Source organism: Typopeltis vanoorti, chromosome 21 (assembly GCF_054136105.1).
Source record: "Typopeltis vanoorti isolate ZY-2024b chromosome 21, IOZ_Tvanoo_1.0, whole genome shotgun sequence".
NCBI lineage: Eukaryota > Metazoa > Arthropoda > Arachnida > Uropygi > Thelyphonidae > Typopeltis > Typopeltis vanoorti.
Genome location: NC_143569.1, coordinates 22,846,032 through 22,873,888, shown reverse-complemented (window position 1 = coordinate 22,873,888; position 27,857 = coordinate 22,846,032).

The window sequence follows — 27,857 nt, the reverse complement described above, 5'->3', positions numbered from 1 at the left end:
TTGGGATATTTAAATAATGAAATTGCGGGTCAGAATTCATTACTGAAAAAACTTAGCTTTGCAGTAATAAATGAAACAGCAATAGGTTACTTGGAGTAACGCCATTATTTGAAAAGGGCGAAATACTTAACATCCCGCACCCACTACCAACGAGGATGAGAAATACTTAGAAGCATAACGGCACGCCTTCAAAATCATTGCTGCTTACGCGAAATATTTGTTGTGCAATTTTTCAATACGAAGAAAAACGGTATCTAGCAAGTATTCACACACACACACACACACACACACACACACACACACACACACACACACACACACACACACACACACACATTAATATAAAATTTGTTATTTTAATTTCTTAAATTCTCAGAAATTTCTGCTTCTCAATTTCTCAATATGAAACAATCAGTACTCACTCTAACCAAAATCGCCCTTCCTTAAGAAATTTCAATAAAATTAGAATTAAGAAATTACTTCCTAAATATAAAGAAATGGAGATAAGCTACTGAGGTGTGTTTAATATAAGAAAAATAAACTAACATGGCAGTGGACATTTTACAGATAAGAACGCAAGGATTTAGTTGGTTCATGTACATTTCAAAGTTACTCGTAATATTCAAATATAAAGTTACTGAAAGCATAAAAATTAAGCAGTTTATGTATTTTTTTTTTTAACAAAGCAATATTTTTCCTATTTGGGATATTCAAATGTAATCAAGTGGGCGTATCAGGAAGGGGCAGCTAATATAGCAGGGAAGATTCTGGAAGGGAAGGGAGATGAATTCCCCAAAACAGGTGCACATATGACAAGAAATATAACGTAAATGACGCTGCGATAACTTATTTCTATTAGCATTTTTGTATGCTTCATATATTAACATTCCATGAAAGACAACAATAAAAGAAACAGAAGCTTATAGACCTTGTTGTGAGTCTAAGAATTATTATGTTTCTTCTAGTTTAAATTTTCTTCAATTTTAAATATTCCGAATTTTAAAAACTAATCTAAGGCACTGTACCTTCCTGAACTTAGAACTAACAATATTGGCGAACAAACAAAAAAAATCCATTTCGAAAAGCAAATGCTTAGGATTAAACATTTTTCGCTGCAAATAATTGAAGTCTAATTTTGGGTATATATTATACGAGTGCAGTGAATATGATTGGTACGTAATGTGGAAATGTGTTTATAAATGTGATATATTTTCCAGATATAAATAAGTTCTTTACTGAATTAGTTAATAACAGAAAGTTAAGGGGAATGAATTTTGTAAACTGAATCTGTAATAAAGCTGTGAATATAGTATTAATTTGTTTCATGATTCATTATTGTGACTCTAATGTCATCTGCCACGTTTCAGCAATGGGCAGATAGTTCCTGAAAGTAGCGGTGAGTTTCGTAGACCGATCGAGTGAGTCAGAGTCACAGGTTCTTAATTTTATGTTGCAAGATATTTCTTTTTAGAAATAAAATTTAAAGAAAGTCATGTCGAGTGAGGATGCAGAACTAGACCGTAACATATTAACTCCGCTAGAAAAAAAAATAAAAAATAAAAAGATGAAAAGCAATGATCCTGTAAAAAAAATTTAAAAAAATAGGAAAGCGTATTTCGGATTAATTTACTTACTGATTTTACTGGTTTACTGAAGAATTACTGAATTCAGCCAAGTAATTCACGCCAGTGCTATGAACATGCATTCCAAGCTTTTAATTATCCCATAAAATGGCTCAAATACTTTGTTTGATAACGTAGCATATTAATCTACATACCAAGTTTAAAAAACATTGCAAAATTTAGTTTCTGAGTCATTAATTAAAAAAATATTCGAATATGATAAATATTCTGCTTAATTATGTTTAAATTATTCTTCATTAAAACGTAATAGAGCTTTAATTATAAGTATTAATAATATTATTCATCGATAAAAATGTAAACGATATACAATATACATTTTATTTAGTTGAATAATGCTTATATTTCAAAGCAATAAATGAAATAACTGTAAGTGTGGAACGTCTATTATTCATATTATTATAATTATTATTGAATGACAATTCCGAGATGAGATTAAGCTGAATAGCCATTCGGTAAGCGTGCGGTAAAGAAATTAAGAAAATAATATCCTGATTTGTAATTGTAAATTTTTAAGTTGGCTACCCTAGGAAAAAACCCCAACGTACTACTTATTTGCGGAGATTTTTCGCTACGCCAATGACTACGTGCTGTTTTACACTGTTGCAATCCATTAACAACTCCCTAGTTGTGGAATGTGATTTGTAAATAGCAAAGAGAATTTTTTTTAAAAATCGTTCAAAGATAAATAACATATTACTTTAAAGGAAGTATTTCAGGGGAAGTCTTAGGAAAACATTATATTTTTCAGAGCTCAATATAGTTGAAATAGCAAGTAAGGCTGAGTCCAGCGTATTATGGCTGTTAGTTGAATGTGTTTCAACTAACAGGTATAATACCTGCTGCAAACTAACTCCAGTCTGTTGACCGCTTTTAAGGAGTGAAAAATCCGAATTCCTGGAGGATAAAATCTTTCATCTCAGAATGAGATTAGCTCATTTAACTTCACCTGAAAAGCTCTTATGAATATTCCTCACCTCCTAGATAGGATTTGAACCCAAATCTTTTCGACTGAAGACCTCGTGTTTCAATTTCCAAAATAATTTACACGTATAGTTTGTCAAGCATGCATGCTAGCTTCCCACCTTCGTGTCAGGTAAATTTTAAAGTTGGGCCAAAAATTAAAAATTTAAGAAAAAAAAAAGTTTCTATTAATGATCTATATCTCTTCAATATCTAGGATCAACTTTTAGAAGTCACGCAGCCTTATATATAAGTATTTTTTTTTTCAATCAAAAGTTATTATTATAACTCAATGAGAGAAATTTTATTTGCCCTTCATTGTAGAGTATTTTATATCCGGAAGATGATTAGAAGTGACACAATAAAGACACTTTAAAAAATTAAATGATTTTAAAAAGACAAGGATCTGTAATTACGTCTTACTTAAAAGTTTTTTAAACTTCAATGGGTTTAATTAATGCCGGTATTATGAATAAAATAATACAAGTTTGATCCTGAATAGTCGGTAGCTTCATCAGTGTTACACAAAAATTTACGAAAGATTAACGCTAAATGCAAAGAAGAACGATGTATACATAGATGCAATAAAAAAGCACCTTTAATAATAATGTAAAATTATAAAAAGATGTCGTTCTCGTTTTGCGAACATATTTTAGTAATCAGTATTTCGCATCTTTCCAATTACTATCGAAGTCTGAAGTTACACATTTAAAATTTATTCTTACTATAGATCCATGTTAGCAATGATCTCACTAGCTTCTTAAAAAACTTAAAAGACATGCTAAAAAATTGTGTTCCAGGTATTGGTGTAACAGTTGCCTGCAATTTCATATTACTTCACATTGTGTTCTACACAGAGATGTGACTTACTGTACAACCTGACTTGTATTTTTATGAATTATATTACTAAGATATTCATTCCATCTAATTTCATAATTTCTCCTAATAATTGAAAAGCTAGCAGCACATTTTAGATGCCTGAGAATGCTCAGAAAGGATCTCTGCTCAAATATTTAGGAGAAATTAGTGATGGAGAGCAATGTAGTAAGTAATGATCGCATAAAAGACAAGAGTTACTGTTACAAGAATTTAAGCTCGATTTTATACGATGCATGGAAGTTGGTTGTTAGGATAACATAATGCAACTCAGAGTCATTTCTACACACAACAATTATACTATTAATGGTTCAGTAATTTGTATTTTCTGTGGCTATCAATCTTCTTTGTATTTGTTAATAGAAAATGTTAATTTCTATACATTTTCCTGCAATCTTGATGAAGCTATTAGATATTTATGTAGAGAAACTTGAAGATATTATTTTATTTATTTATTCGTTCCGGATTAGATATAGATGGCAATAAAATCTAGTAGATTCATCATCATAGAGATCGATAACAGTTTTAAAACTGTTATCGATCTCTATAATAAAGAATTTAAGAAACACGTCTTACTGCTTTACATAATTTCTTGACTTGTGTTTGTGAGAGAAAGAACAATTAATTTTGTAATTAAAATTCAGATACTGTTGCTAGCAATTACACAATTTTTTCCCGGTTTTCACGTATTTTTCTAATTTCGGGAATAGCGATTTACTCTCTGTCCAGTTGTTAAACAATCCAGAACCGATAACGACAGTTAATTTTGATTCTTAGTATTTTTTTTTTTTTTACCTCCAAAGATGAGTTATACCCTTCAGGTCCTAGTGTTATGTAATCAAGATTGAGAGCTTTTTTTTTTTTTTTTTTCTTTCTTTCTTGTTAAACTTCTCTCTAATTTCTAGAAAAGGCAGCTCTCTTCTAGATCGTATTAAAAAAAATAAATAATAGTTAATTTTTCTCTCTTGTAGTAGCATTTCCCCCCCTCATAATATAAGCTAAGTAATGTCCTTGACTGGCCTGATATCACAAAATCAAGAGTCCGTTTCTCTTTTCGTTTTTTTCCGCCTTTTCTTTTTCTTTTTTTTTTCTTTTTTCAAATCACAGCGAATATTTACACAGTTGACCTAAGTATGCGTCCCTTCCTGTACGTGGTACAGGAAGGGACACATACTTAGGACGTATAACTTTCCGTTGATAAAGCTGGTAAATAAAGAATTGTTTGCCCATCAAAGAAAGGAAGTTACTGAATTTTCGGTGAATTCTGAATTCCAAGAATTACTAAAAACGAAAATAAAGTGATATTACACAACATTTTTATGTTCAGCAATTCCCCATAAAGAAGTTCGGGGAAAGATGCTGTTTCAGCACTGCTCCCAACACCCACTCTACAAATTATTATATAGTTTGGAATTTGTTCCCAGGTGAAACAGAGCAAGCATGCAAGGTAAAATGAAATGTCCTCGTTGTCAAAGCATACATGTATGATAAAATATCACGTTTTGGCTAACAGAGTACATGTGTAGAAAATATCTTATAATTTCGCTTCAAATTGCGAAATGTATATGGGCATTCTAAGTTCCCTTACTATTTAAAGTAAAGATTAAGGACCAGTCAAGGGAGAACTCTTGACTGGTCCTTAATCCTAAAGAAAGGGAACTTAGAACTCTGTTTTAAGTTCCCTTACTTTAAATAGCAAGAGAACTTAGAATGCTCATATACATTTCGCAATTTGAAGCGAAATTATAAGAACAAGTATATATCGGATAACATCTCGGCTTGCCAACTGTGAATTCCCTCTGTGGGTTCGAATCCCAAGTGAGCATACATGTTTGTAAATATCTTTAGGTGGCAGGTGAATTTCATCGTCCGATGGGAGACCACAACCACCATGCTTACTGAAGGCATAAAATAGCTTGAAAGAAGTTTCGTGTTTGGTCAGTAGTGCAGGGTTTCAGGATTACTTACCCCTTATCCCACTCAAGGAACATCACTGTACTATAAGTTACTAATATTTCCAGGTGGAATTAACATAAAAAAAATCACCAATTGGGATTCAATAATTCGTATTCAGCTGCAGAAGTTCTGCAAAACAAATTACCGTTAAAGTACTAATGAATATTAAACTTTAATATCTTATTTCTATAAGTGAATTCCACTTTCATGGTCTTATTTAAACTACAGACTGACGAAATCACCTAAAACAAATAACATTATCTTTTCATTTGTATTTTTGAATGCTAATTGCTAATGAGTTTGCTTAACATACATTCACATCACAAGATGATCTTTCATTTCTTCAGATTCAATGCCCTTATTGTCTAATTGTTTCACCAGTAGTTGTGATTTTGAGTTAATGTTATATGAAAACAGCAACAAAGGTTTGTGAAAGTTATTTTAGCCGTTCCCAAAGGCTTGTCATCACTACATTGTAAAATATACCACTCAGATATGTCTTTTTAAATCATTCTTTTGATATAAATTTAAAAAAAAATTATTGTAGTATTTAACTTAGTCTCTAATAGAGAAGAGAGGCGGGTCATCATTCAATAAGATTTGATAGTCTTTTTTTTTATGTTTGTGAGATATTATAATATATAACAAAAATCGGAATGAAAAGATTTAGAGGTTTCAATGATGATCTAGAAAAGGACTGTGAAGAATAAATGCAGTGTCAGTATTAAACAAACAAAGAAAAAAAAAAACTGCTAATTCAAAATCATTAAATATTTCTGTAAAGCTGAATGATCAAAATATAAACAATTTACTGAATGTTAATTATAATAGTCAAGTTTTACATATTATAAAACACTAACTGTTGTAAAATAAACTATTCTTTTACAACTGCTGCATAATTATACTTTGAGCTGACTTCTGATTGGCCGAACTAACTGCTTTTTGACTGTTTTTTTTTTTTTCCAGAAATTTAAGCTGATTTCACCCAAAACACTATTTCCGTTCCATTTTCAAATGAGAAGGAAATTAGAGAGAGAGAGAGAGAGAGAAGAAAAGAATGGCAATATTCTGAATTACCGGTTAATTAGGTTTGATTCTGCCCCTCTGCCCCCAGTCTTTCATGAATTAAACTGTAAAAAATTCAAAATATATTTGCGAATTTTATACAACGCATGAGAGAAGTTACCTCCGTCTCCCAGACACACCAATGGTTCTCAATTCGCATGGGCTTGTCAAGCTGCTCTTAGACAAATGAAATAATTTAGTTGTTATTCCATACAATCGAAATTCTAGACTTTGGTTTACAGATTTAATGCATAATTTCTAATTTTGAGGAGAACAATCGTCATTTCAGACATGTGAATCTGATAATGTACAATTTGCAATGGTATTATTATAATGGAGAAAAATAGAAATGATTTAAATGAGAAGATAAGTGCATCTATGTGAAGTGCACAACTACACCAAATATATAAGGCTCACGAAAGATAAATTTAAAAACTGTGACGAGGTTTCTACTTCCAGCAGGTTGTTAACTCAATACCCTCGAGGTATGAGGATGCCTGTGAGTACCTGAGGCGTGGCAAGCAGACGACCAACTAAGAGAGTAACGTCAGCAGTCAGACGACCGGGCGTACTGCAAAGTCTGCATTCTTTCCTCAACGATCACTCGACAGCGGGGTAACTACCTGTCGTCGTGGGGTGCCGGCGGGAAGAACAGGGAGTGGTGGGGAAGGGGAGGCGAGGAACCCACTAGCCTAGTTCTGCACTGCCTCACGGTAACCAGCCAAGGCTTTTCTCCAACAAATCTGCCAACTACACTACGATGGTACGGCAGGGTTTCCGACAGTTCAAGGTCAGAGTCGTCACTTGTACAGTTGATGACGGCATCTTAAGAAAATTTTTTCTCATTGCTTCCCCCCCCCCTTTTTTTTTTCCATTCTGAGTAAACTGAAACAAATGTTTCAGGGAATCGCTGTGATAGAAAATAACTGACAGTTATATATATAACTCTCGCACAAAATAGAAAACTTTTGGACCTTAGGTTGCAAGGTTCCGAGACTTTTTGTACAGATAATTTCAAGTGGGCTTGGCCTGACCTAAAATAAGTATTGTTTTTCTTATTTTGCAGCAAGATCTCGAGATCCAGCAAAAAAGAACAACGATGAAGCTAGTAATTATACAAAGCTCGTAAAATCGAATTACGCAGCGATTTCATACATCGATTTACTTTATTTTATTTTTCAAAGGCGAATTTGTATTACGATTATGTTTGCATTACGAAGAGGGGACGGGACACACTCTAATACATAAATGTAGATATTCACCTGCTTAGATATAAATAAACAGGCAGAATCCATTAGATATATACTGACACAAGATAGCATGTACTGTTAAAAAGAGCAAATAATTTATAAATTTAGTAATGATCAGATATACAACAAGAATGTATGATGACATATGTGAGAATTCATAAACAAAAAACTTATAAGTTTTTATAAGAAAAAGAACTTATTACCAGAAATTTATAAACAGAAAGCACTTCAGCATGATCTCATAAATATCATTTCTGATAACAATCATTTTTAAAAGGTTATGTAGAGTAATATGGTGAACGCTTATCGAGAATTTCTACAGATAATCCTGATTTGCATATATGACTAAAGGGAATTCGTTTTCACTCCATTCATATGATGACCTGTTAACCAACACTATGGCTGGGAAAGTGTGCTTTAAGAATTTAATGCAGAAAAGGATTGATTATATTAAGTGGTGACAGACATATGAACGCTTTATTCAACCTGCAGCTAGGAAAGTTTGATTTCTGAATTAAATACAAAAAAATATTAAAAATTGATTATAGCTGAAGCAATAGGCATGTAGAAATTTCTTAATAAATTAAATAAAATTTACAAACTTTCGATATTTTGCGATCGGTATTTCTTAAGGATAATATTGTTTCCGATTTATTAACAGTCGGCATTAAGGCTAACAGCACTCAGATAACGAGAGTGAGGTTCAAAGGAAATCCAGATCTGGATAGGAAATATAAAATTGCAGACAGTGCATATCAACTTCTTAAATCTGCTAATGTCATCCTCCATAATCGGATTATATTATAATTATTATAATATTATTATTATAAAAAACAAGATGCAATTAATATATATATATATTTATTTATTTATTTATTAATATATATATATATATGAAACTCCCACCCACGAAAGGTAAACCTTCACAGTCCACCCACACAGTAAATGTGTGGGTGAACTATGAAGTTTTCGTAATTATTTTTATTAATTTATATATATATATATATATATATATATATATATATATATATATATATATATATATATATATATATATATATATTACATAGTTCGGAAGAAATCCTGTGGTAGAGACCAAACATTGAACTTTTTCATGCCACTTTAGGTTTCCAACAAGTGGAGCAGTGGTCTCAGACCGTACGATAACATGCATGCCAACAGCAGGATTCGAACCAGCCTGTTGGCTAGAGAGCAGATATCTAGCCACTCGGCCAACCATGCTGGCAACTTTATTATTTAAACATTCTGGTGTTTGGTATAATACGGTAGTCTATGTCTGGTTCTAATTATATATATATATATATAAATTGTTTCACTTCATTATTACTTTCAAAATTAGAATTCTAGAGACGACAAATATGAATACCGATCTCAAACTCGTAAGAAATGCTCTTCATAACCCAGTTTGACATTACTATCTTGTTTATTAGAAGCTTGAGTCGTACATAACCACGTTTGGTCTACATTGAAAAATTTCTTATATAATCTTTCCCTCCTAAGGTACAAATGTTACGTACTATCCTTGCGAGGATGCTGCAACATTGCTCTTCGGTTGGAATAATCTCCATTTGAATCAATACCAATAATATAAGCTCTTTGCAGTAGCACGCAAGTTAGCTGGTCTCGATAAACGGCGCGGGATTTTAGGAAAGAAAGTACAGTTTTTTTGTTTGTTTTTTTTTGTTGTTGTTGTTGCTTTTTTCATTCGCAACAGATAAACCGGTCGGACAGCTCGCAGTTCATTTTCAGCCTTAGTTTACTTCTGCCGTAATATTCAAACCAACCCAAAGCTACAACTGACCACGGATGGACTAAGAGTTTTCAAATTAGTGGGTTGCTGTAAAAAAAAGAATACAAAAATGTATCAAAATCATTAATCTAGAGTAACATTATTAACTGTGTACGAACTGGGTAATTATGCTATTTCAGATGCTTCTGCATTTTACGAACGTGTCATAAAATGAAGTATACGAGTTGATATGATTAAAAAGAATCATATAATATAAGCGTGCATTTTGTGCACAGATCTGATCCTGTTTTTACTTGTCATCCTGTTTTACTTCCTAAGGCAAGCCTGTGTTAGATGGATAGCATAATAATGCCACAGATCCTCAAGATGAAGTCTCCATCTCTTTCTGCGATTGTTACGAAATTTTGACTTAATGTAGTTATCACTTTAATCGACAATAACGTAAATGATATATTTATTATCATTGCAAATGCAATGCTAAACGAGTTCAGTATTATACAACAACGGAGACGTTGTGGTAAATTTTATTAAGCTTCTTCAGACAGAGTAATGCTGTTATACGTGTTTAGACAGATAAGCAAAATGGGAAAAATGACTCTGATATTACCTGCGTACATATTACTATAAGTTGCGCCTTAAAATTCCTTAATTACTTGCTTTAGTTATACTGTATTCGTTTTTGAAATCTTCTATATAAGTGTTTTATTAAATACCAATAATGATGATGATCAGTATAAAAATTTGCCATATAAATAATAATAGCACTTTAATAATTGAGAAAATATACAAAATGTACAAATTACAGATTTGTACAATTTTTGTTATGTCACTGTTATATATATATATATATATATATATATATATATATATATATATATATATATATATATATATATATTGTTGATAACATTTAATTAAAGTATAAATTACCGTATTTTTTTCTACTTCTATAAGAAGCCATAATCATTCACGCTGATTAATGGAGTAGTTGTTAATGATTATGATACTTTTGCATTATGCAGTTGTAAATAATAACTACAGTATAAGAAAGGAGTCATTCAGAAGTGATTGTTAAAATCTGATGTGTGTGTGTGTGTGTGTGTGTGTGTGTGTGTGTGTGTGTGTGTGTGTGTGTGTGTGTGTGTGTGTGTGTGTGTGTGTGTGTTTATTTTGGTACCTATTTCTTAGCTAAACACAGTCTGGAAGGTGTTGACACGCCGTCTTTTTCAAATAACATATGTCTATTTAACTAACGTTTGAATGAAGCAGTAAGGATATCATATGCCCAAGGACGAGAGTGTAATGTTAAATTGTGAGATGCAACAATATTGATATTACAATATTCATTAGTACACTAACGACATACATAAAAAATAGCATAAATACTATCTAAATACTTTTCTTTGTTTGTAAAAACATATCAAAAATGCAAGTGTGCGCTGCTGATATATTATTGCAAATAAAGAAAAAATAGCGCCTCAGAGGAAAATTCTGATTTAGCATTTTTTTTTTCTTGTACACAAAACAGAGAAATATGGAAACCTTGAAAGAAAGTCACGAGGACAGATAATACTTCGCTTCAATTTTTTTTTTTAATTTAATGAATCCCCCATCCCCAAAAGACTGTAAACCTACTGCACATTTAGTAAAGTGGGTGGGCTAAGGAACACATGATCCGATTCCTCTATTCTAGAGGCATGAAGGAATTTGAAAAAACTTCCACGCTTGATCCTGTTGTGACACAACCGCCAATAAGCAGGATGAGGATTTCGCACCAGACGCCGAAAATCGTCTATCTAAAGACTCTCACAACCACCCATGCCCACTGTGAAATTCGACCACATCATCATCCAGGTTATCTTTCAACATAATTTCTTTCATCCAAGTTACTCGCAGTCTCGTGTCTTTTGGCACTACAATGGTTCTAAAGGGAACAATCTGCGTGATTTCAACTTCTCCTTTCCTTGGGGACGATCACTATTTTTCCTCTTCTAATCCAAACATACGCGCTCTGACCAAATACTAGAAATAATTCGTACTGGAATGAAGAATTCCATTCCCATTTCACTCAAAACTCCGAACCACTATCCATCCTTTGGTTTTTCAAATATGACAACACAGTCCAAGAAAAAAAAATGGAAATATCACGAGTAATTTCAAACTCCAGCTTGACACTCGGCCTACAATGCAGCAGGCAACAGTTGCAGAAAGATCATCAACAAATCCAAATCAAACTTTGAAAAAAAAGAAAAAAAAATCACTTATGACGTATTTATAATATTTCGAATGCGTCGTATTTGTTGAAACTCGATAAGTCTAAGAAAATTTAAAGCTTATCATACGAAAATTATTTTCATTTCCCCCCCCCCAAACTACAGTATTCTTAAAATAAGGGTGTGGCTAACAATCGCCAGTTTCCAAATACCATTAATATGGCCTCATAGCTCAATCGGTATCGACGATACCCTACATTTGGAAAGACGTAGGTCCGAATTCTGTGTAGGATAAGAAGATCGTTCATCTGAAGGCGAGTTAGCCGGTCTCATACAAGAAGGGAGTAGAAGTTTTCCTCATAGATACTCGGTTTTTTATCCAGATGAATAGGAAAACGAACCAGAAGTACACAAGCTTAAAGACATACTATACTGGCCTCACAGTCTTAGTTATTTCTGCAGTAAATAAAAAGTTCCAATTTGTATCTGTTATATACTGACTTAAGAATTTATATACTTAAACTAAAAGGTTATGCGATGAAAATCGTTTAACGTTCAGTGTAACTGATGAGGTTGTGTTCAAAAATGAATTTGATACAACAAATTAATTTTTAATATTATATATATAAGTATAATATTAAAAATGAATTTGTTGTATGTGCAGGCAGCCCCGAGAGTTACTCTAATCCGAGGAACGGACGATGTCAGGAAAGCTTTAGTGAGATTTTACGTCAATCAGGGGTTAGATTACACTCAGTCTAAGTGAAACTTCCAATGAAATTGCATGTTTCGGAGGCAGCGTGTTAGCAGCTTATCGTCCAACCGACGACAGACATTTGTTTGCTGCGATCCACACTGAACGGATAGCTACAGCATCTTTTTTTTTTTTTTTTATATTGTACTGCGATTTACAGAGTTAAATAAGGGAAGCCAAAGACAAAGTGATATGAGCAGTGAACCAACTCATAAAAAAAATGACTGATCTCGAGATGAAATTGAATATTATTAAGAATTACGAATGGTATTAAGGCACTGCAAGCCTATCACGTGACTTTAAACTAGCTACACATGGATATATAGACCTACAATAAATAAATGCCGTATACGTGAGCCGGGATCAAAGAGCAAAATAATCTGTTGATATTCCTCTATGATGAGCTGGACGGCTCTAGTCCTTGAGGAATACTACATTAGTGGGGGGAAGGGGGGGGCAGAATTGGGATAGACAGAATGCAGACGAATGAGAGAATAGGAAGTCTGAATCAGCAGTTCAACAGCAAAAGCATGTTGGACAACTATTGCTCGTGGTGCTACAGAAACGAGGAGCATAACGGATGCTCGTTCTGCTGTACGGCACCCAGCTGTGAAAGGACAAGAAACTGACCATCTACATTCTACGAGATAGTGGCTGTGAGAAAGGGGTTGTCGATGAACGAACTACTCCCTTCTGACACCATCCAGAATTTTAAGAGATGTTTTAGGTGCACTATCCCAAATGTGACAACAGTATTCAATTGTTGGGAAAATGTGGGATTTCTACAAAGTAAGTGCGTGGAAGATTAAAAGTAACGTCATAAGATAAAAAGAATGCCATATTTTTGTCTATGTATTTTTTTACTTAAAAATTCATTGTTAAGACGGCTTTTGAGTCAAGACAGCTATCAGTTTAATAAATAATCAGTTTATCATTTGACTTCATTAAAGTGATTTGTTCTACAGGACTGTTACCCAATATACACTATCTACCAATAATTGTCTGGACACATCAGCAATTTACAATTGATACCAGCACGTACCCTAATATCGGTTATGTCCACCTTTAGCTTTGATTACCTCCTGCACCTTTTGAGGGAGGCTTTCCACCAATGTGCGGCAGACATCAGGTGGAATTTGTCTCCATTCCTCCATCAAAGCAGCACTGGGTTCAGCGACAGATCGCTGCTCTGGACCTTAATCGCCGCTCCAATTCGTTCCACAAGTGTTCGATTGGGTTGAGGTCAGAACTCTGTGCAGGTCGGGGCAGTCTTTTAACACCCATCTCTTCATACCATTCCATAACAGTTGAAGCTTTGTAGCATGGGACATTGTCGTCTTGTTAATAACATGGATCGTTCAATAAAAACTCCACATATAGGCAGCACCTGATTATCCAGAATATCAAGGTACTGAGTTGCCTTCATGAAACTATGGAAAACGACCAGTGGTCCCACTCCAAACCAGATGAATGCACCCCACACCACTACTCCTCCACCACCAAACTTTACTCTGGGTACAACACAATGTGGTAACAAGCGTTCATCAGGTTGCCTCCACATCCACACCCTGCCATCAGACTGGAAACAGGTGAAACTTGATTCATTACTCCAGAGTACCGTTTACTACTGGTCATTTGTCCAGTTCACACGTTCTTTGCACCGGGCCAGACAAGCCGCCTTGTTCGTTGTTGTGATGTTCGGCTTGTGTACTGCTGCTGCTCTGTGGAAACCCACTAAATAGAGTTCTTTTCGTACAGTATGAGTGCTCATCATGGTGTTACTCTGGAACTCATCACGGATGGTCTTTGTCGACTGTAGCCAGTTTTTGCGTGCCACTCGTTTTAACACCCTCCTGTCCCTATCAGTCCTTTTCAATGGCCGCCCTGGGTGTTTTCCTGCACTAGTGATGTCAGAACGTCTCCATTTATCGATCACATCGCCAACCGTTGATTTTGGATGCTCCAGTTGAGCAGTAATGGCAAATATGGACATACCACCAATGTGACAGCCCACAATGACACCCTCTCTCGAAGTCACTGAGTTCACGTCGTGTTGCCATACCACCTGTATTCAACTGCTACGATGAAATGCTGCTTCCTACAGTCTGTACACGGGTTTTCATGTGTAATAACCCGTGTACAGACTGTAGGAATGTTTCATAACTTCAAATAACAGGGGCGTCCGGACAATTATTGGTAGATAATGTATTTTTACCATGGGATTAAATAAGTTAATAACACTCTAAATAAAAAGAAAATGAGAAGGGCAGTTAAAATCGCTTTTGAAAGCTCTGTGTATTCTATATACTATATAATAATGACGCTAAACCAAAATAACGAAACTCGATTTCGATGGATCTTGCCAGATGAAATATAATATGAAATATTGAATTTAAATGACCAATGATGAATAATCCTGCAGTTTCAATTAAAAACTTGTGGAAAATTGAATACAAAGAAATTTGTAATATTACCAAACCGTTGGTTTATTTATTGTATTCAGTTAATATAATTCATCCAATTATTGTTCTGTCAAAAGAGAATCCCAAAAGCATATCATAAATAATTACTGTTGAAACGAAAATTTATTGATAAAAATTGTTTTTTACTGTTTAAAAAAGACTTTGATGTACCACAAGATTAATTTAATCTTCAAATGGGATTGGCTTTATAAATACAAGATTTTTAAGCAGGCTAAAAGCATTTATTCGAAAATAATGACTAGCGATTACATTATAAAAAAATAAAATTACTTAAAAAACTACTTCGGTTCTCAAAATAACAGAACAGAGAAGAAAACATGAATAAAACGAAGGTTTTATTTCTAACATCAAAACACTTCGAGGTTTATTGATATAAAAGACGTTCTTCTTAATTAGCCTACTCTTCAAGTCAAGTGCGTCACGAAACCTGAAAGCTGAAGGTCTGACCTCTTTGACCTCGAAGATTCTGACATCATAATTAAACTGTCTTTCTCTGACTTTCCTCGTATGTCGTCATGCAGCCTTAACAGTTCAAATTATGAAGTTACAACTTTAAGAAATCCGTTATAAATTTCATCCATTCTTAAGCATCCTGGTATTATAACTTAAGATAGGCAGTATATAAAATGCAGAAAAAGCATTGTGTCCTGCTTCTGTTAATATGAAAGTCAATTAATTTATCTATGTTTAATACCAAGTGTTCTTTTTTTCGGAAAAATTTTCCTTACACTGTTTTCCGAAACCTGTTACTTTCAAGTTCATCGCAGTCTCTATGCGATAGTTTTATTTTATTTTATTTTTTTAATTCAACAAATAACGGACTATATTACGTGCTCTTAGAAGAACTCACTGATAACCAATACCAGGTGAAAAAATTAAAAATGTTAACAAAGTGGTTTCATATATATAGAAAATTGAGTAAACATAATAAGACTTTAAACAACTAGAAATATTAAACGTACAGTTTGTTTTTATTTCTCAACATATTTAAAGCTGTCCAAGAACATTGCGAACCCATGCATGTGCTTCGACTTTTTTAAGCTCATATATTCTATTGCAACCTTCCTTTCTGCTGATAAAAATAATATATACTGTACATGAACAAAGCAAATCATTACACATTATGTAAGCAATATATATAAAACTAACATCCTCCACTTTTTTGTTCATAGTAATCCAAAACATGAAAGGTTGTTGAACTGTAAAGTAGCAGAAGGCGAGAAAAGAAAGTCCTTAAATTTGATGTTAATATCTGTAGATGGAAATGGGTGTTCGGAGGATATACGTGGCTGGATTATCGAAGACGGAACCTAAGGTTGTAAGGATGCCGTGAATTTAGTAATTGGATGTTGTTAGGCAAATTCTTTGTCTCCGTCTGATGGACAACGAATCTTGGTTAAGACCAAGAAAAGTTTCTTCCATCCTTAATGAAATTCAAGCCCAGGATTTTCAAACCAAGATGTTCTTTCTGACCGTGTCAAGAAGACCTTTCATAGTTCCAAAGAAAAGCGACAGAAGGCATGAATGTGGAAAGAAATTAGTTACCTCGATAAATCTGGAATTGGACCTTGGACCGTGAATGGATTGTGGTTTGCTTCGAAGTATTACAACACTGTTATAATAGCCTGGAAGAAAGAGGGCAGATGGTTATACAAATTCCGATGAACAGCAACCATAGAAATCTCTCCAGGAAATATACCAAGCACAAATCATTCCTCTTTAGCATCCAAGAAATTCGATTCCTCTTGTAGTTGAAGAGCAGATTCCAAGGAAGATGCGTCTAGAAAAGCTTTTAAAATTTGCAAATATTTTCAGGTATGCATGTGATAAGTCTCGCACTCCTACCAAAGAGCAAAAAGCTCTTTGGTGGGAGATTTTCGTCGATCTGGGTGAGATCACTACCTTACTTATTAGAGACCCAAAGCGGTTTAAAATATTACCATGTTTGATCTCTATATGAGGGAACTGGATTATCTAACCCTTTTGCCAATCCAAGATATTAAATTTACTATAGGTTTATACAACCTTTCCTGAGTAGGATTTACATAAAAAAGCTGCTCTCTCATGTCCATAATCATGTCTCTCTCATGTCCATGATCAAATCTCTACAGACTTGCTGTAGAGAATGCTTTATAAAATACCAACATAATCCCAAAAAGATTAGAAATTTAGAAGCACTTCTAAACGGGAAGAGAAACATTTAGATCCATTTTTCATTCATTATAGTTTATTTAAGGCAAAAAAAAAAAAAATTTCCCCCTTTATACTGAGAAAACAACTGAAGTGGATGGAGTACCATTTTAATGAATATCAAAGAAGATAGGATAACAATTTGGTTTATTTGTGAGATTCCGTTCATATATTCGCTAGATGAAATTTCTATGAAATCGGTGGTAGTTTGGTAACGTCTAAAGGAATGTTGCAATTACTCAGAAATTCTTGAACTACCTATCTTGCAATAATTCGACATACGGAACACGATTTTCGTTCGGCATACATAAGAATGAAGTGAGCGTCACCCAGTCTGTATTCTGAATACAGTATGCATAACCTTCAAGCGTTTGTTCAGCAGGTTTTTAACACCGTCGCTTATTAGCCTTCTGTGTCTGAAGGGAATGCAGAAGGCGTCTGACTGATCAGAACAAATGCACTACAATAGCAATAGTGAAACGTTTTCTTGCTAGTGTATACAAAAGACACTAAAATAAGATCATATTTTCCAACTTGTGTGCCAATAAGATGAACTACTTTATACAATCTTTTATTATATTCTCGTAATCAAACATTTCAATATTGATATATTTTGATTAACAAGTCTTTGTTAATTTGGGAGTTTACGGGCGCGGCAGAGAGCAAAACGTTGAGCTCTCTCCTTACAACTGACTTTCAGTTTTCTTAACGTCGGTCTTACTCCTTATAACTGGCTTTCAGTTTTCTTAACGCTAATCTTACTCCTTATAACTAACTTTGAGTTTTCTTAATAATGATCTTTCTCCTTATAGCTTACTTTCAACTGACTGGAGAACAGCTATCATGCAGTGTCGCGAAATATTCTGCATATTCTTGTTAACAAAAACGACCTTGAATATCAAACTCGGGTTAGTTCAAGCACTTGAAATCGTGATTCAATCAGAAAAGAAATGATATTTACAAATTATATTAATAAGAAATATAATATCAGTATCGCCAGGAGTTTTACTACCAGCTGTGTATACGAGCTCGTATATTATGTCAACCCTGTCACAAATTAAGAAATATGGTGTAACGTAATAATTTCAGAAATAAGTGCACATACCGGAAACTGAATTAGAAGCCTTTATGTAGATGTACGTAAACGTCAATTACGCAGCGTATATGCAAAATACTTGGTAACGTGCGTCACCACGTGTTCTAAGTAACTATACTGCTTGGAAAGAATTCAACGGAACACCATAGTGTGAGGAACAAACATTCATGGCGCCCACCTTATGCTGCAATGACTGCAGTAATTCTATGGGGGCATACTTCAACAAATACGATAGCGATCAATGGGAATTTTGGACCATTAATCCTGTAGGCATGTAATGAGGTTCTGGACTGTTGGGAGGAAGTCCTTTGACCTCACACGACGATCCAGTTTATCCCACAGATGTTCAATAGAGTTGATATCAGGGCTCCATGGAAGCCAGTCAAGTGTGGACTCATGTCCACAAACCACGCAGTTGCAGCAACAGCCTTATGATACAGTGAATTGTCTTGCTGAAAGATACAATGGTAAATTCCGTAGAAACGCCACAAAGTAGGAAGCATTGCATTGTCCAGAAAGTTCAGATACCTCTCGGAGTTCAATATTCGTGGCATCACAAACAGAGGTCCGAGACTAAAGCAGGAAAAACAGGACCATAATATCACACCACTACCCCTACGAATTTCATAGTTGGGGTTGCGCACTCTGGTAAGAGACGTTCAATCCGCCACGCCCGTCCATCTGCTCCGTGGAGGGTGTAGCGTGATTCGTCGCTCCATTTTAACACAGGTTTCCATGTTCCACGTCCCACTGTACACGCTCTTTGCACCACTGGAGACAATGCTGGATGTTGATTCGGTTAATGTAGGGCTTGCTTATTGCGGTCCTACCATGGAAGCTCATGTTGTGAGCTCAAATCTAAATGTTTTCGTGCAGATACATGTTCCAGGCGATGCCTGGAACTCCTCATTCAACGTGTCGGTAGATGAAGGTTCTTACATATTATCCTTCGTGGTACCTTATGGTCAGGTTCGGTGAGTGTGGTGAGTCGTCCACTACGAGTAGCACTTGCAGTTGACTCCCTGCGCTTCCATATCAGTATGGTATCACCGATTGCTGACTTGGGATGGATGAATTTGTCAACAATTGGCAGAACAAATAGGCCTGCAACATGACATCCTATCAGAAAGCCTCTTTCAAACTTTGTCAGTTCCCTTCTCGCAGCCATTTCACCCAGACACAGTTGCGCAGACTAAGTTCATATTCTTCCAATTTATACTGGCAAACCCATGACTCGTTACATTGCAAGATGCACCTCGCCTATAGTGTCCGTTGACTTCTTTTTCAAGCAGTGTATTTAAAAATGCTGCTGGTCAGTATTGGTCAATAATATTGATCACAATGGGAAAAATAAAGGATCTTACTTTCAGAGTTCTATAAAGGGCTTATTGTAGGTGTCAGTCTGGCTGGAGCCACAATTTTGAAAACAGCAGAGCTGACTGGTTTCTCAAAAGATGAGATATCCCTGGTCTTTAATCAGTGGAAAAAATAACCCGCTTTGCTTGTCTAAGAAGCATGACTGTTGTCCTAAGACAGTCTGTTAGGAGTGAGATCGCCGTACCTGAAAAGGTTTGTACAGACAAACAGAACTTCCTGTGGGTAGCAAGTGACCGAAGAATTTAATGAAAGCTGATCCCGACCCTGTTCCTATCGATACAGAAAACACTGTATTAAATAAAAGTCTAATTCAGTGGCCAGTATGTGTACGTGACAACAGTTCGATATCTACAGAACTGAATAATTATTATTCATTTCTAAGTTCCTGTAATTTAAGGCTTTAGTTGCTAAAATTTTGACTGCGTCATTAATTCCTTTCTTTAAACAAGCATTAATAAAGAGGCAAAAATATTCTCCTTCGAGGTAAAGGAAAAAAGTGAACAAAGTTATATGATATTATAATTTGCCTCAAATTTTGATTTTGATAATTGCAAGATAATGAATATTTTATCCTTCTAAACAATTTAATCAACAAGATGAAACCTTTTAAGTCTCTATTCAAAATAACGTCCAGCTCTAGATAATAGCAAAATATATATTTGTTACATCGTAAACACAAAGTATTCTATTAAATTTCCGACGAAAAGAATAAAGAGCGATGAAAGAATTACAGGATTGCTAGATTTCTGAAAATGCACGAATAAGTAAATAAATAAACATAAAAACAATAAAAGTAAATATATCTGTCTGGATTCTGCCTTCTTTTTATTAAGATGCCAAAATCGGAGTGCTTCAAATTATTATGGTCAAGTGCTTCTGACTGAGTCGTTTTCGCATTACTGCTGGTTTCAGAACTACGGTCTCATACTTGAACGTCAATTCATAACCGTGGTGAGGATATATCATCCTTATTCTGAATAATGCTTAATCTCTATAAGCTTTAAAAAAATGATAAAATGGCAATCACAACGTTTAGCCTTAAGTATAGCGCAATGTCTCTTAAAGATGCCAGAGCGTTTGGTACCACCAACGATTTCACATAAACTGATTACATGCCCATCACCATACTAGATCATCCCAATCGTGCTTCAGACAGCTTGATCTTTTCCATACCAATGTTCCTTCTAACTATACTGTAGATGTCGTTTGACTTCTAAGTAGTTCAAATCACAACCTCCGGTTGATTTCTTCTACACAAGGCAACTCTCATTCATGGTTTGTATTGCATTATAAAAATGATTTCTAGTCTTCACTTCTTTAGTTGTGTTATTGTTTTCACTCGTCATTATTTCAATGTGTTCAGTCCAAAAGTTTGTGCTCAAAATGCAATTAAAACAATTTTATAGGTATAGTGAAACAATTTCGCCATTTCACTTTAAACTCTTTTCCCTTATTTAAATACTTGGATATTCGAGAGAAGAATGAATTGTATATATATATATATATATCGCAAATGGCTTTCACTAGTCGCGATATATATAAATGCCAGTCAGCCTTTCTGTCTAATTCTGCTTCTGTCTCTTTTGTACTACTCAGGTGGCATCGTTATCAACAGAAAAAACAATCTTTTCGGTTTTACTTTTCTTTCAGTTTTTGCGTTATCGATTGCGGTAAATGTTCTCCCACCATTGCAGACACAACTTTTAATGCTCCTTTTTTTGTTTTCTGTTAGAAAAGAGTACAGAAAAACCTTGTTTGTCCATACTTATTCTAAGCCCTTTTATAACCATTTTGGTTGGAGTCCCTCCCCAAAAACATATTTGCCTCAATCTTGCTGCTTTGAAGACTTCCTGATGCCAACATCATCCAACCACCTCGACTAAGTCATCCCTCTATATCCTCTCTGGTAGTCCAGGTATTCGTTTTTTTTTCTTTTTCATGTGGATGCCACTGGATGACTGTCTTTGTCTCTTTATCGCTTTTCATTGCAAAATGTCCTACCCGTTTCCATTTCCAGTTTTAAAATACGTATCTTCTCTAATATTTAATAATTCTGTTTCTTTTCTCATCTCTATATTCTTTATTTTATCTTGTACTGTGATGTTTAGCATAACACTCTCCATTCTATGCTCCGTTTTCTTCATTTTTTCTAATTTTATTTGGTAATTAGCCATATCTCTGATCCGTGTCATAACTGGAATGACACATTCGACAACCTTGGCTCTGTTTTGTAGTCTTATTTTACTACATGTTCATACTAGATATATATATATAAAAAGCTAATGATCACTAATAGCATTTCTCCGATTGTTCTGAAGGGGTGTACACTCCAAAGTTGAATACAAGAGAGTATAAATACTCTCTTGTATTCAATTAAGTATTTATCCTGCATATTGGAGATTGGCTCATATTCAACTTATTCTTAAGACTGACTACAATTTTTATGATCAAATACAGTTCAATTTGATCGAACTTCCAATGTTTCAAAAAAAAAAAATGGATAAACCATTAACATGTAACTTCTATGCTATCTAAAACGAAAGCGTAAATGGCGTAAGAAAGCCAGTAATTTCAACCCCAGTTGGGCAAATGCCATGGAAAAGGTTGAGTAAGTTCAAGTGATTACTGTCGTTATCTTTAACGCATTTGATTTAGTTTAGCAAAATGACCTATTAGGACAGTTCCCGTCTTATGGTCTGTCTCATGCAACTACAGCTCTCGCTCTCTCGAGCCACATATTTCGTGTGATGAGGATTCAAGTTTGAGGGATATTTTCTCTCAAACTTTACAACTAATGCTAGAGAACCGCAGGAGTCAGCCGTTTCGAATCCATTCTGCTCTCTGCTTCTATGCATCAACGACCTTTCCATTTAACTACAAATCAATTTCATAGCTTTCATATGGCAATATATTCTACTCCGTTTTCTAGACAAATCATCAAGATTGGAACAAGCTGTTAATTTCAATGCTTGAAAAACTCAATATCTTATTTTTTTTAAAAATACATTTACCCTTAAAAATACCTAAATATTCTGTGTATTAAAATATCCTTTCTCTTGTTAAAATTCTAATTTGTAATATTTTTTGCAATAAACATATTATAATATCGCGGCTCCAGCATCCAAGAAATTAAGTTTTATATATATATATAAAGCTACTAAAACAGTTAAAAGCCCTTTTTGTTGGAATTACCGGTTAATCCGAATCCTCACCGTGGGCGTAGTTGCCCAGAAATCTTTAGCAAGGGTTGAATTTCATCGCCCGATAGAATGATCGCCCTATTTATTAGGGGCGATCATTCTACAGGCATGAAGCGGCTAGAAATAGTACAATGTTTGATCTCCAGAGCAAGGTTTCGGGATTATGTTTGAAGGATAATAATAATAAAAAAAAAAGCATTTAGCCCATTCACATATTAATATACTATTGTACAGTACTATCGGTCTATAACCTGATGTTTTCTATCATTATTTAATTTTTTTTTAAGTCAAGAGTTAAATATACAAATATTTATATTTGTATAGTTATACATATTTGACTTTATATTTATACAAATATAAAGTCAAGAGTTAAATATCGAAGCAGACAAAAAATTTCATTTTTTGTCTGCTTAAAACTGTATATTTGATGCAGTGCATATAAGGTACAGCTAGTGAAGATCCCTGCTTGATCAGTGATTAACATAATGAAAGCGACTTAATTTATGATGCATTTTAGTAATGATAGTGACTTAATAAGCGTTCGACAGGAGATCGTTATGCAATATATTGTGACCTTATGGATTAAATATGTGATCCTGAAAAGGGAAAACAAGTTAAATTGTAATATATTTATGGAAAGCATTGCTTGTCTTGGTTAATGAAAAACGAATTGCTAAAAATACCAGAAATATTTGCACAGAATAAAAATATGGCTTCAACAGTAGGTAGATAAAGAAATTTAACGATTTCATTTAAAAAATAATATTAACATAAGCATGTGAAATTTAATAAATTGATTTAAAAATGCATTAAGAACTTTCATAATATCGTTAAAAAGCATAACAAAACTTAAAATTAAAAACCGTCTGATGGACGTAGGGAGCTTCGTAAGACTGAGTTAGCAGCCTGTCTTGAGATGAAAAATATCATGATCAAAGAAACGACGAAGACTGCTTACTGAACCGACATTACGAAACTGACAGATCTTAAGGAAATCAAGAATATCAAAATGAAATAAAATAGAAGATAAACAGATTAAAATTAATGAAAGAAAATAAAATAGTAGCGTTACCTGTAACTAAAAAGAAAAGAGGAGCGCATAAACACAAAACTATATAATAGCACACAGAAGAGGAATAAAAGATAAAAGAAGGAGTCACATTAATACTACGTGCGCGATATCATTTATAAATAAAAGATATGGCACACATCAGAATCAATCAATCATACATATGCGATCAAAAATGAAAGGACCTATAATAAATTTCATGTGTTTATAGTCGAGAACAGCAAAAACAAGAAACAGAAATAATATCATTTCACACAAATAAAAGACCTAGATAAAATCAACATAGCTCCTGATTTAAATGTCCGAACTGGGAACCAGAAAATAAAGAATAAGTCAAAGAATGCAATTCAGTTATTACAGTTCTGTGCAGACAATGGATTGAGAATAAATAACACATACCACCATAAAGACATAAATATTATAAACAAAGTAAGATTAAGCAAAGATCAAGGATTAGTTCAAAGCGAAATAGCCATAAACCTAGGAATGGAAAAGAAAAAAAACGAAATAAAAATAAAACCAGAAACATCTTAGAAATATTGCAAATGAAAAAAGAATAATTTCAGGACAATTTCTAAAAAGACATTAAAAATATGAACAGGATTTCAAATATTGAAAATTTCAACAATATATTAACAAAAAGTATAATAAAGAATGTCAAAAAATTATCTGGGGATTCAAAAAACGCAGAAATAGACAAATTAAAAAAGGAAACTAAAGATCTAATAGAAAAAAAAAGAAGAAACACAAAACAAGATACACGTGGTGTAAGAAACATAGAATATATGAAACTTTGCTAAACAATCAGAAAAAGAGAAGAGAGGATAATAACACATTTCAATACAAAAGAGATAAGAACTGCAATAAAAATAAACAGCATAAAGAAAACAAGAAAACTTCTTGATAATACAGGTAATCTTTATATGACAGGTGTAAAAGATGAAAATGGAACACTGATTACAAGCAGAACAAACATGATGGAGATTATAGCTAAATTTTTTCAAGAATTACGAGTATATACTTGTATACACAAATAAAGGGAAAGTAACAGAGAACAACAGAGAAAAGGGTACCGAAAACTACGATGAATATACAGGCAAATATGAAGTAAAACATGCACTTACAAAAATGGAAAATGGAAAGGCACCTGGACTTGATGGAATATTAATAGAAATGTTAGAAAATGGAGATCCCCTGCACATAAAACTAGTAGAATTGTATACTGAGCGTTTAAGAACAGGAAGAACACCTAAAAGTTGGAATACTGGAAAAATCATCATTCTATATAATTCTATTCTATTCTGTCAGTGACTTTAACAGGCACATAAGCGCCCACACCTTTACTAGTATCCTTGAATTTCCTAACCGTAATACGAGGATAAGGCGGAAGTATTCGTGTCTGTAAATTGTGTGTGTTCACGGGGCCGGTTTGCCTGTTCTGAGGGACGAAAAACACGAGTTTCCGGGAGAAAAACCCCTCTACTTCCGTATGAGACCGGCTAACTCACCTTTAGTAGAAAGAGACTAGATAAAGGTTCATCACGTCACTGACGGAATCGAACCCAGGTCTTTTCGACCAAAGGGCGCTTCATTTATACTGACTGAGCTAAGGAGGCTCGATTCTATATAATAAATTTGATAAAACTGACATAAGAAATTACAGATCTATAACCCTTCTACCAGTCCTTCAGTTGTTTAGCCAAAATTATAGATGGCAGAATAAACAATATATTAAATTTTCATCAACCAGAAGAACAAACAGGTTTTTTCAGAAAAATCCTTCTCAACTTTAGAACATTTACAAGCCTTAAATCAAGTAATAAAAAAAAAAAAAAATATATATATATATATATATATATATATATAATAAACTAATTTCTTTGGCTTCCATAGATGATGAAACAGCTTTCACCTAAATAGACCTGTACAAAATGCGTGGAGCTTTAAAACATATAGGAATGAATGATATTTACATTAACATATTAACTCATATATATGAGAGAGGGTTCATTAGTAATACATGTAAATGGAAAAGGAAGAGAAATCGAAATCAGAGGAGTCTCTAGACAGGGAGACTATCTCACCAAAATTATTTTCTACAGTCCTTGAATACGCTATGAGAAAATTGAACTGGGAGAAAAGAAGACTAAATATTAATGGAGAACACGTAAGAAATCTACGATTTGCTGATGATATCATTCTAACAGCAACATTACCAAAAGAACTAGGACACATGATTATTGAAATTAAATGAAGTAAATCGGGATAAACGCCTACAAATCAATATGGATAAATAAAAAATAATGGAGTCTAACTAAAAAACACCTACAGAAACCGAAACATGAAAAGGGCCATTAGGGGAATAAGCCAGTTAAATAAAAAGAACAATATAAATACAATTTTATTAATACAGACCAGTATTTTACAATAAAATACTGGTCTGTATTAATAAAATTGTATTTCTATTATAAAACGACCAAAAATGTATAATTTAAAAAGAACAATACTTGGAAAACAAAGCGAACAAAAATAATACACATTGCCTTACTAATAAAATGCAAAAAAATGGCGCTGGGCAAGACATGTGATGAGAATGTCTGACAACAGGTGGACAAAGAGAACAACAGAATGGACACCACGAACTAGTTATCGGAAACGAGGTAGACCAGAGTTACGAGTAAGATGGGACGCTGAGATAACAAGATACTACGGACATTCATGGTGGAGAGATGCACAAGACCGACTAAAAACAGAAGCATAGCGAAGCATTCGTCCAGCAGTGGACGAAGAAATATGAAAGCTATTAATGAAGATGATGATGATGACCAGCATGAAGATAAAGTAGCAGATATGAGGAAACTTATCCACAATAGACTATAACAAATAGCAACATTTTGCATAAAGAAATAATTGATATTCTAGTTCTAGCATCAGCAAATACAGGAATTGATCATGGGTTTTAGTGGAAAACTGCGAACAGTAAAAAATAAATAAACATACAGAATAATAAGATTTAAGCAAAATAAAGTTTCAAGTTGAATTATTACAAGAAAAAGGTACTGAAACACTATATCAACAAAGAATAAATGTAACACCATTTAATAAAAACAGTTTTGATGAAAACACAGAACTGGATGAAAACTGGGAAATCTTTTTTAAAAATTTAAAAATTAAAAAAAATATATATATATAAAAGTTCCAAAATTCACCACCTGTGGGGCTGTATGGTGTACCAAATGTAAATGTAGTAATTTTGTGTGTGTGTGTGTGTGTGTGTATGTGTGAGAGCGAGAGAGAGAGAGGAGAAAAAAAGCGATACAAGCATAAGTAACACATTTTTATTCACTTCCATTATGAATTGACGGGCTGTATTGTTCAATGTGCTGTTCATCCCCGTATGCCGCATACTTCAGCCTTTGCACAGTATATTTTCAACGGCAGAATGCTGCTGGTCGGGACTGATGTTTCGCACATGCTGCGTTATGCTGTCTTTCAGCGCTGGCAAGTTATCAGGATGATTCCGATAAATCATATCTTGGAGAAATCCCCACAGCCAAAGGTTCAGGTGAATGAGGCGGCCATGTAGTGGGAAACGCACGGCTGATCAGTCTAGCTTCCGTGAAATGTTCTCGAAGAACCTGCTGTACGGATCGACAGATGTGAGGAGTGGCCCCATCCTGTATGAAAATGACTGAATCCATGCACAGGCGTTGCTGTAGCACAACAAAATTGTTTATTATATCACGATACATCTCGGCAGTAACTGAGTAGGTCACAGGACCCGACTGGTGAATGTCCTCAAAGAATAATAATCCAACGAAACTGTAAGCCCGTATCAGACAGTGACTGGATGAATGCAAAGGAATTTGTTGGATTGCATGTTGGTTTTCGTAGCTCATACCCAGCAATTGTCGGTATTGACAGCTCCGTTCAGGTGACAGTTAGCCTCATCTC